Here is a 10316-nt window from a genome sequence, read left to right as displayed (position 1 = left end):
CGATTCGCGGCAAGAACACCCGCTCCCCCGCGACCCCCCCTCCCACGATTCGCTGCAAAAAGAACCCCCCACGACCCCTCCCGCAATTCGCGGCATAACCACCACCCTGCGACCCCCCCCTCCCGCGAATCGCGGCAAACCCTCCCCCGTGACCCCCCCCCTCGATTCGCGGAAAAAACACCCCCCCCCCGCGACCTCCCTCCCGCGATTCGCGGCAAAAAGAAACCCCCCGCGACCCCCCCTTGCACGATTGGCGGCACCCCCCCTGCGACCTCCCTCCCGCGATTCGCGGCACCCCCCCCGCAATTCGCAGCAGCCCCAGGATTAAATGGCACATGCAAAACACTGACATGGCTATGGTCGACAATGAAAAAGGTTGACATGAGTTTTTAAAGATTTATTTTTAATTTTTTTAATTTTTTCATATTCATTGTCATGTGTCGACATGGACACCAATGAAGTGGCACACTTATGTCAACATTTACATGTGTTGACCTTTCTGTGTTGATTTTTTCTTGTGGCGATTCGCGTCATACCCCCCCTCCCGCGATTCGCGGCACCCCCCGTGACCCCCCACCTCCCGCAATTCGCGGCAACCCCCCACCGGAACCCCCATGAACCCCGCTCTCCCGCGATTCGCGGCACCCACCCCCCGCAACCCCCCCCCCTCCCGCAAATCGCGGCACCCCCCGCGATTCGCGGCAGCCCCAGGATTAAATGGCACATGCAAAACACTGGCACGGCTATGGTCGACAATGAAAAAGGTTGACATGAGTTTTTGAAGATTTAATTTTTTGAATGTTTTCATATTCATTGTCATGTGTCAACATGGACACCAATGAAGTGGCACACTTATGTCAACATTTACATGTGTTGACCTTTCTGTGTTGATTTTTTCTTGTGGCGATTCGCGTTACACCCCCCCGCAACCCCCCCTCCCGCAATTCGCGGCACCCCCCGTGACCCCCCACCTCCCGCAATTCGCGGCAACCCCCCACCGGAACCCCTGTGAACCCCGCCCTCCCGCGATTCGTGGCACCCAACCCCGCGACCCCCCCTCCCGCAATTCGCGGCACCCCCCGTGATTCGCGGCAGCTCCAGAATTAAATTGCACATGGAAAACACTGACATGGCTATGGTCGACAATGAAAAAGGTTGACATGAGTTTTTGAAGTTTTTTTTTTCATTTTTGGAATATTTTCATATTCATTCTCATGTGTCGACATGGACACCAATGAAGTGCCACACTTATGTCAACATTTACATGTGTTGACCTTTCTGTGTTGATTTTTTCTTGTGGCGATTTGCGTCACAACCCCCCCCCCCCCCACAACCCCCACTCCCGCGATTCACGGCACACACACACACACCTCCCCCGCGATTCTCGGCACCCCACCCCGTGACCCCCCCTCCCGTGATTCACGGCACACCCCCGCGACCCCCCCTCCCATGATTCGCCGCAACCCCCGCCCCGTAACCCCCCCTCCCGCGATTCGCGGCACCCACCCCCGCGACCCCCCCTCCCGCAATTCGCGGCACCCCCCCGCGATTCGCGGCAGCTCCAGAATTAAATTGCACATGGAAAACACTGACATGGCTATGGTCGACAATGAAAAAGGTTGACATGAGTTTTTTTCATTTTTTTTTTCATTTTTTTTAATGTTTTCATATTCATTCTCATGTGTCGACATGGACACCGATGAAGTGCCACACTTATGTCAACATTTACATGTGTTGACCTTTCTGTGTTGATTTTTTCTTGTGGCGATTCGCGTCACACCTCCCCACCCCCGCGATTCACGGCACACACACACCCCACCCCGTGACCCCCCCTCCCGTGATTCACGGCACACACCCCGCGACCCCCCCTACCATGATTCGCCGCAACCCCCGCCCCCGTAACCCCCCTCCCGCGATTTGCGGCAACCCACCCCGCGACCCCCCTCCCGCGATTCTCTGCAATCCCTCCCGCGATTCGTAGCATCCACCCCCCCCACAACCCCCCCTCCTGCAATTCGCGGCACCCCCCGCGACCCCCCCTCCTGCAATTCGTGGCACCCTCCGCGACCCCCCCTCCCGCGATTCGCGGACACCTAAGTTGCAATACAGGGCATCTTTCATACAATTCTAACCATATTTCTCATATACAAACGTTCACAAATTAAGGGGGCGCAGCCCCTTACGACGGTGTGAAGAGCGCCCGCGCCCGTGAATCACCTAGTAAATTCATAAATAGAATGCACAGCTCCTAGGGTTCAGAAATACACAAAAAAATGGTCACAACATAAACATTGGTTTTGTTTTTTGTCATTAATGAGCGTACTGTAGCATCTGTGCTGCAAAAAGAAGAGGTAAGGTAATAAAAGAAACACACAATAGTGTATGAGAAGTTTAGAGCCTGCAGCCACTAGCAGAATATTCTGACAGGCTGAGACTGAGCATGCTGTGTCTGCATGATAATAGCAGAATTAATATCCTTTTCTTTTAACTAACTGCTTTGTAACAGAAAAAAATGGTATTTTTTAATTAAGTGGCTTTTTTAATTAAGTTGCAAGTAACTGTACAAGGCATACCTCCCAACAGTCCCGATTTTAGCGGGACAGTCCCGATTATCAGGGCCTGTCCCGCTGTCCCACCCGCGGGCGGCAGTGTCCCGCGGTGTGGGGGGGGCTGTTGGGAGTCCCCCCTGTCAGCTGCTAAGCAGCGGGGAATAAATGCTGTGCGCATGCGTCTATTCCCGCAGCCAGGGGGCTGGGGGCATGGCTAGAGGCTCACAGAGCCTCTGGGTCATGTCCCCATAGCGGCAAAATGGGGGCGTGGCCTCGCGGGAGAGCCGCGAGTATAGACCACGCCCCCCGAAAATTTCATATGCAGCAAAGCCACCACCGCCAGGGCTTCACTGCGGGGGGTTACGCCAGTTCTAGATGGCGTAACCCCATGGAAGCCTATGGGCTTCCCTTCGCATCCCCCGCCGCCCCAAGCGCCCCCCGCCGATCAGCACCGGACCCCCCTCACCTGTGTCCGGGCAGCCTCCTGCTCTGCTGCCCGGACCAGTGATCTCCTCCTGCCTGGACCACTTCCGAGTGCAGGGAGGAGGAAAGGAGCACCCACACAGCGGGAAAGGGTGCAGGGAGGGAGGGGGGAACCCGATGCACATCGCCAGCCTTCGCTTTGGCGTTAATAATCGCATATGTTAATGCATATGCGATTATTATCAATGCGAATGCCGGCAATGTACAGTGGGGGTTATTAGTGAATCTCGCCCAATGTAGGAAGCCTGTGAATAGAGGCACACGTCTTAGCAGGGGAGGGTCTCAAACACCGGTCCATAATGTAACATGTGCAGAGAGATTTAGCTTTGGGTGAGTTATTTTGCTTCTGTGCAGGGAAAATACAGACTGCTTTATTTTTACACTTCATTATATAGTAGATATCACTTTGAAGTAAAACCCCACCCAAATCCAATTCTCTCTGCACATGTTACATCTGCCCCACCTGCAGTGCACATGGTTTTGTGCAGCTAAGAAGGAATTAGCCTCTAAGAGTGAACTAGAATAAGGCCCTGAGTTACAGTGCTGCAACTGCAAGTAAAAGAAAGAATAACAAGGCTGCTGCTGCTAGGGATGGTGGCCATCGGTGCGGTTGCCATCGATCAGTTTTACTCGGTCATGTATGTTCTTATTTGTTCAGCTCACTGGTTAAAAAAAAAAGGTACTTGTTTCCTAGCACGGCGCACACTAAGCAAATAGCATCGCAATCGCATCGCATTGCGTACCGTGTATAGTGCTGTACGATACATGCGATGTCCATATTAAGTGCAAAGGAGTGCTTATACAATAAAATATCGCATAGGATCGCATGGCACCACGAGGGTACGCGTTACGCGTCGTCCCGACCTTTTCGTACCCCCACTATCCAAATGGACTTGATTTTATATAGTGTGGCAAGCGCAGCGAGCCCCACGAGGGGATGCAGAATACATGTAAAGCATACCCTCCAACATCTGAAGGGCAGAAATCGGTACACATTTAGAAAGGGGGTGTGGCCACATGTAAATGGGGCGTGATCATGGTTAAATGGGGGCGTGGTCATGCCTCCTTTCCAAATGTGTACTGGGTTGGTTTTTTTTTTTTATAAGGGGATACTCTTAACTTTAGGAGCACTTGTCTTTAAGTGCTGTTGGGGCAAATTCCTTTAATGTGACGTGCTGCAGCTCAGTCTTATGACATGTGATGGCTGCTGGCATATTAAATAATGAATTTATTTTCAATGTTCTGCCTACAATAACTTATGAATAATCTTTTTTTTTACATTTTAGATTATTCATAATATTGTAGGCACAAGATTGAAAATAAATGCATTATTTAATATGTCAGCAGCCATCACATGTCATAAGACTGAGCTGCAGCACGTCACAAGAATGAGAAGAGATTTATTTAAAAAAAAGTTTAACCTACAGTATGTGCTCCAGCCGCTGGCTGCACCTGATGACCCGGGTCCCGCGGCCACTGTATTCCACGCTGTGTAACAGTAAGAGATAGCTGAAGCAGCTGTCCCGCGGTGAGGGGGGCTGTTGGGAGTCCCCCTATCGGCTGCTAAGCAGTGGGGAATAAACGCTGTGCGCAGCGTCTATTCCCGCAGCCAGGGGGCTGGGGGCATGGCTAGAGGCTCACAGAGCCTCTGGGTCATGCCCCCATAGCGGCAAAATGGAGGCGTGGCCTCGCGGGAGAGCCGCGAGTATAGGCCTCGCCCCCTGAATTAGGCCACGCCCCTGCATTTTTCGGCATGCCTACGGCGCGCAGCAGCTACGTCCCTCCTCGGGGACGTCAGAAGTTGGGAGGTATGCACACTATATAAAGTCAACTCCACGCCGACGTGGATAGTGGGGGTATGAAAAGGTCGGAGGACGCGTTCCGCTGCGCTCGCCACTCTTCGGGGTGGCGTGGACAGTGAGGGTATTTTAGGAACACATTCACACCAGCCATATCATACATCTGAAAATATGGAAAATTGCATTGCATGTCATGCAAAAAGCGCATGTGATTTCACTACGTTAGCGTACGTAGAAAATCTGGGCGCTGTGCTAGGAAACAAGCACCAAAAAAACCCAGTAAAAAAAAAATTGTAAAAAATGATTGTAAAACAAATTATGCTTCTTTATTATCAAATGACCCCCTTCTTTCCAAGCGAACCGCTGGTTCGCGTAAAAGATTCGGATCTTTTCGCGCCCGGGGCTGCTGGATCCCAGCTCTGGTTAGTGACCCGTTTTGATGTCCTATGTATGACGCAGGCGGCTCACAGCGCCACCTGCCGTCTGGAGATACTATAGTTCCTCCCCTCCGCTCCCCCTCTTGGCGGCGCCCGCCCAAGGCTGGCACTCGTGGACACTAGTAGGAGAAAGGGTTGTGGCGTGCCGCAAGAACAAGGAAGTTCCTTCCTAGGTCCTTTCTTCCTGCGCAGGCGCAGTATGCGGGACGTGTCAAGGTTCCTGGATATATGGAATTGCACAAGTCAGGTGTCACTCACTGTCACTAGTGCTTCCATGTGCTGTGCTTGTCTGTGTTCTGCTTCTGCCTGAGTGGTGAGTCTGCAGTGCGATGCTTATACTGTGCCCTGTTATCCCTTCGTTCCTGCAAACAGTAATAATAATATTACAAAGCTGTGTGTACTTTTTGCAAATGACAAACCGAGCAGACTACGTGTTACTGTTTTTTCAAATACTGGCAAACATGGTTATATATGCATTATGTAGTCGATCACTGGGGAGTGTGTCATTTGCAATGCTGCTCTTATGAGCTGGCTGTGCACCAAGTTAGTAGCAGTTGCCTATAGTTACAGATTTTTGTTATTAATCATTTATTTTCATTTAATTGTTTATATTCTTTGCTGTGTCCAGGAACTCATTTGCACCGTTGTCACCTGGTTCAGACCTGTCTTACCACATTTACTTGTATAAGTGTCACTTACAATAGCCCATCAGAGTAGGACAAAAGCTTTGTATATTGGGAGGGGAAGTCTTGTCGCTTCCCCTTTACATGAAACTGCATTTTCTGTTATTGCGACATGTAAGAGCAGATCTTTATAAATGGAAGGGGAAGGGGATTACTGGCATTCGTGTTATGAGGAAATCCGTAGTCGCGAAAGGCACAGTACTATCTCTTGCCTAATATAAGGTATTGGGCGCATTCAGCAAAAATCTCAGTATTGCCCTGAATATTATCAGGCAAAAACTATTCAGCATTAAACTCCGAAATGAACTGCGGTTGCTACAATACGCTGTTTATGAGATGCTCTAGAAGGCTGTGTTTACAGAAATCCAAAAGCAAAACCTTCTATTTCTGGTTCTGTGCATGTTCATTAACAGCGGGATGTACTAAAGGGAAAATACGTAAAAAAACGAGGGTTTTACCGCATTTTCCTATGTACCATTACCCGTCCGCCCCGTCTCCGCTGGGCAGGGTATTGCCACCCTCTGGGTGGCAATACCCTATAGAAGCCTATGGGCTTCTATCGCCGCCCGTGCGACCCCCCCTCCTGTCCTCCATCGATCTCCTCCTCCCCCAGCAGGTGTCACAGCCGGGAGGACATCCGGCTGCAGGGGGGAGGAGGAGACGCAGGGGGACACTGACAGCCGCCGGGATGTGACGGAGACCCTGGCACACCACATTACAGGTATCGTGGGGGGCTCCGTCACCGCAACCTGATGCTAGCCGCATATGTTAGTACATATGCGGTAGCATCGAGGCGGCTGTCAGGCGAAGGGCGGCGATGTATATTAATACATCCCGCCCTGAGTGCATTCACCGTCATGCACTTAACAATGCGATCGTCTCCTATTTGCATTGTTCAGTCTGTAGCGTGATTAGTGTCAAGTATATGTTCAGCTCCAGCCTCCCAAAGTGATTTATTTAGTAAGATGGGCCTTCTATTGAAGATGGGATGTTGTCTATAGCAACCAATAAGCATTTACTTATGTATTTAGCACCTTCTAGGGAGTTTACTCCGAACACATTTCCAACAGTGGGTGCAGATTTATTGTTTTAATACTGCGAGACATGGTTGTAGTAAAACTGTATCAATGAGACCACCACTGTTATTATTTGTCCACAATAAAAGTATGATTCTGAGCCGCACGCATTTCTAATATCTGATGCAGTGGAGCAATTGTATTAAGCTGCCAGTATACTGTGGCAAGGAGGCAATGGTGCCAAGCAGATTTGTTCCACAAAGTGAAGGTGTTTACACACTGGGAGCAATTTTTTTTTTTCACCCGGCCCACTGATTTATTTTCATGGGGGGGGGGGGGGTGAACCGCTTTTCATAGTATGAGACTATGGAAAGAGATTCACTTGGCCTGTAATAACAGCTACCAAGAGCGCACATCGGTGCTCACCGCTAATTGCAAGCCCATACACCCTAGGCGGTTTGAGCACTAAGTAGCTCAAAAGAGGAAAAGTGAGCTAATTTCAGCTCAAAATCCTCTAGTGCAGGAATGTCCAAACTGTTGCCCTCCAGCAGTTGTGAAACTACACATCCCAGCATGCCTTGCCATGGTTTTAGCATTTTAGTTATTTATTTACAGTTTGTTATATAGCGCAGCAGATTCCATTGCGCTTTACAATCATAGAACAAACTGGGTAACAACAGACAGACTTGGAGGTAGGAGGTCCCTGCTGCAAGCTTACAATCTATAGGGACATAGGAGGGAAACACAAGGACTGGCACCAGTAATAGCAAGTAGTTTCACCACAGCTGGAGGGACATAGTTTGGACATGCCTGCTCTAGTGTGTATGAGCCTTCGGTCTCATTATTTCCAAGCATCTTAAAGAGCACCTTGTGAATTAAGTTGGGCATGATATGCCATGTTGCATTGGCTAGGCTTCAAAAGTGCCCACCCAGCTGGGATCCTAGCTGGATCACATTGAGCGGCCGATTCGTAAATGTGTTACCTTGATCGGTCACTCTGTCAGCACAACAGCGGGTCCATCGACATGTCGGGATACAGTCATTTTGTCACTAGCAATTTATTACACAGTCATTAATACCCCTTTTACACTGCCGAAAAATCCAGGTCAGCGGCGGGTCAGACCCGGATCTTCGGCGGTGTAAATCCCTAACGCCGTGTCCCTTTACACGGGACTTCTACCCAGGTCCTGACCTGGCTAGAACACGGCTAGGACCTGGGTAGAGGGCGGTGTAAATGGGAACGCCGGGTCGGATGACCCGGCTCCCATTTACATGAATGGGGAACGTCCAACCTGCGGACCGCAGCGTCCGCAGGTTGGACGGATTGTCAGTCTGACACTGACAGCCGGCGCTGCTGTCTGCTATACTCTGCAGACAGCAGCGGGGGAGGGAGGTGAACTGATGCCTGTGTGCGGCATCCATTCACCTCCTGTCCAATGGCGGGGGGGTGCGCGCAGGGACTGGGGGCAGCCTAGCAGCTTACCTTAGTGCTGGGCTGCCCCCAGCAGCGTTCCGGGTACGGCAGCGTCGATCGGCGCTTGAAGATGACATCGCTCTGTCATCTTCAAGCGCCGGGAAGGAGCGGGAGGGGGGTGCGGGCGTTTAAGCCCGTCCGGTGTAAATGCCCCTAAACGCCGGGTCGCACCCGGCTTCAACCAGGATCCAAAAAGCCGGGTGCGACCCGGCGTTTTGGTCTAAAAGGGGTACGTCAACATGCATTTAGGTCGACATGTGTCTAGGTCGACATGGGTTAGGTCCACAGTCAAAAGGTCAACATGGGGTTTTTCACTGTTTTTTGTGCTGACAGGCAGTATTCCATGCCCTACCATCCACTTGAGCGTGGTTGGAGAAAAAAATAGTGTACCGAGCCCGAAGCATAGCAAGGGGATGGGGTGCACTTTTACCTTTGTCCATGTCGACTGTGTCGACATTCGGGTATAAAAACAGTGAAAAACCCCATGTCAACCTATGACCACTTGCGAGGACAAGCCTTCAAGATTTTTTTTATTTTTAGTTTTTTTAAGCCTAGGCACATTATAAAGTTCCCAGCTCTTGGAATATACTCCTGGTCATTTATACAGCCACCAATGATGCATTTCCGTGCACTGCATTCACCTTCAGTTCAAGCAGGCATCAAAATAGAGATCTATCGCTTATCTGAAGCTGGGTACACAATGGAGCCATAGGTATTGTTTGTAATCGCCAAATGGGTCCTGATTAGTCCTGTCCAGTGACTGTATTACACTGCATTGATTGATGGAATAATGTTTATACACTGCTTATTTCAGTGTATGCGGGGTAGGTAAGCACACCACATAGATGTGTACTAGCCTCAGGGATAAAGGTTTCCTTTGGAAGAGCTAGACTCTTCTTATCTCATAGACTTTGATATAATGTAGTTTTATCTTGGTGGCCTGACCTTAGTTACAGAATGATATTTGCATGTGCATTACACAGCTGGTCCTATTGATTGCAACATTTTAAAAGCGACCTCAAGTTACAATACACAAACACTTATGCTGTATGCTACCCACAGTTTTTCACATCAGAATAAAATAAAAAAACATTGAAGGGATTTTAAGCAGTGTTTTTTCTACCTCTTGACCAGGATGGCATTCGCCAGGAGCGCCGGCTGAGGAATGGGGGGTGCCACCTGCAACCAGAGGGTAGTGCCAACTTACCTGAAAGCTAGTACAGACAGGCACCATGCTTTCAAAGCCATCTCAGCGTAGCTTGTGGCCAGGCAGGTAATCTCCCGCAGCCAGGCTCTTGCCACTCGGATGGCACCCCATACACATTCCAAAACTTTACCTGTGCCCCCATCTGCTAGCCTTGCTCTGTTACCACATTATAGATTGTGTACCTGTAGAAATATATGGTGGGGATGGAGAAATAACAGTTATACAGCTAGAATCAAGATGGATTTTCAGTACTTGTTTAGTTTCACGGCGGCAGCGCGTGCCGCTCTAGCTATGAATCTTGGCAGCTTGCAAGACTGCCTTGCGTAGATGGTGGGGTTGTTTCAGGAACACATTCACACCTGCAATATCATGCAGGAGCGGAAGAGAGGATATTATGCAGGCGCCAGCGTGGTGTGAGAGGCGCTCACTAAGCTTGACAGGAGCTTAGGAGTAGCAGCGCTGGGCTGCCGCGGAGTCAGCGTAGGATGCTGATAACGTACATTACAGAAGTAAGGCAGCTGGCGAGCTGCCAGGATTCAAACAGGCGCTACGCTGATAACGTAGCTTAGAGAAGTAAGGCAGTTTGGCAAGCTGCCAAGATTCATAGCTAGAGCGGCACACGCTGCCGCCATGAAACTAAACAAGTACCGGATTTTCTTTTTAAAAAC

At 50.1% G+C, this 10316-nt stretch overlaps 1 protein-coding gene across 1 annotated transcript in view; it reads left to right on the top strand.

Moving 5' to 3' along the window:
* Window positions 1-5405: 5405 nt before the first annotated feature.
* Window positions 5406-10316, top strand: part of SDR16C5 (short chain dehydrogenase/reductase family 16C member 5) — a 28659-nt gene continuing 23748 nt past the window's right edge. The window contains exon 1 of the mRNA XM_083187124.1: window positions 5406-5581. The gene's annotated coding sequence lies outside the window, so the exon portion shown is untranslated. The remainder of the gene's footprint in view (window positions 5582-10316) is intronic.

The sequence above is a fragment of the Crinia signifera genome, chromosome 5, assembly GCF_055691185.1.
Source record: "Crinia signifera chromosome 5, ASM5569118v1, whole genome shotgun sequence".
Taxonomy (NCBI): domain Eukaryota; kingdom Metazoa; phylum Chordata; class Amphibia; order Anura; family Myobatrachidae; genus Crinia; species Crinia signifera.
Note: the sequence above shows the minus strand (reverse complement) of the source record. Positions and strands in the feature narration are given on the sequence as shown.